The following is a 1,313-nucleotide window of genomic DNA, read 5'->3' as shown; positions in this document are numbered from 1 at the left end:
GTATTTGTAAGAAATGTTTACAACTCAAAAAACTGATTTGCTTTCCTAAAACATGATCTTAAAAAAGTTACATTACACAAATTGTGTTCAAAACCTAATGGCAGCTACCTATCTCATGCACTAGCATTAACACATGATATTGAAGTTTGTAGCAAAATTACACTTACTTGCATAAATAAGCACAAATCTACTTGATTGGTCAGTGAAGTACATCCTGGTTAAACACAGCGTGCCTCAGCCAGCTGCCCTGTTTTCATGTCTCACTGAACTATTTGCATGTAAGATTTTGCACTCCTTTTGTGAGTCAGGTACTTGGAGGACCACTGTGCATCTCTAAAGCCCATTTTGGCTTTTTTCCTGTTATAGATCTAGCCAGTATGATATTTTAAAGATGTTATTGTAACACGCCATGTATATTTCTCACTGTTGCTTGCTAATACATATATAACCGCTTTAAATGCTGAGCCAAGTAATGCCGTTCTCCAACGGCAGAGCATTCTGCTAGAGTAGAACATGGTGTCACTTGCAGCTGTCCAGAAGGTCTCCCGCACAGTAGAGGCTGGTGTGCTGTATTACAATGTGGTATTTCACTGTAAAGCATCTTCAGTGGATTTTATGTATTGAAGTGTAGAAATAGCTACAGAGATTAGAATGACCAGTAAACTGTATTGATTTTACTGTACAAAATCCTCTATATGTAAACTATAAATAATACTGACTTTTAAAACTTACTGTAAATTGAGTCTGGATCATAGTGCTGTTTCAACTAGTGAAAAACATGTATATTTTGTTGATTGCTTAAGACATATTTAAAACTATAACTCCATATACAAGTTTATTTCCAAGGAAATGATATGCTACAGTGCTATTTGCAAATCAGATTACATAGTTTATTAGCATAGGATAATTAATTACAGTCTTAAAATCTATTAATGATCACCAGCTTAATTATTTTTTAAGCTCCAAAGGCACTTCACATTTTGTGTCAATACTTGTACAATCCTCCTTAGACAAATGTATGTTGAAATGGAAGGCAGCTGAAAGTTTTTAGGAAAGAACACTGAACTACCCATAAAAATAGAAGTTACTTTAAAGTAAAATGAACTCTATGTGGGGCATAGAGTCCTGGAACACATAAACATCTTGAAATGCTTCCAGCGGTGTTACAGATCAGTAGTTCCACAAAGTATTAGGTCTGTTCTTTGCTTTTTATAACTAAAACTGCATTTTATTTCCACATAAAAAGAAAATAGCCCTTTAGAGTCTGTCTGGGGCTATATAGTTTAAATGTAGGCACATCCATTACACTGTGA

This window comes from Charadrius vociferus, unplaced genomic scaffold, assembly GCF_000708025.1.
Source record: "Charadrius vociferus isolate BGI_N301 unplaced genomic scaffold, ASM70802v2 scaffold244, whole genome shotgun sequence".
In the NCBI taxonomy this organism is placed as follows: domain Eukaryota; kingdom Metazoa; phylum Chordata; class Aves; order Charadriiformes; family Charadriidae; genus Charadrius; species Charadrius vociferus.
This window is presented reverse-complemented; position numbering follows the sequence as displayed.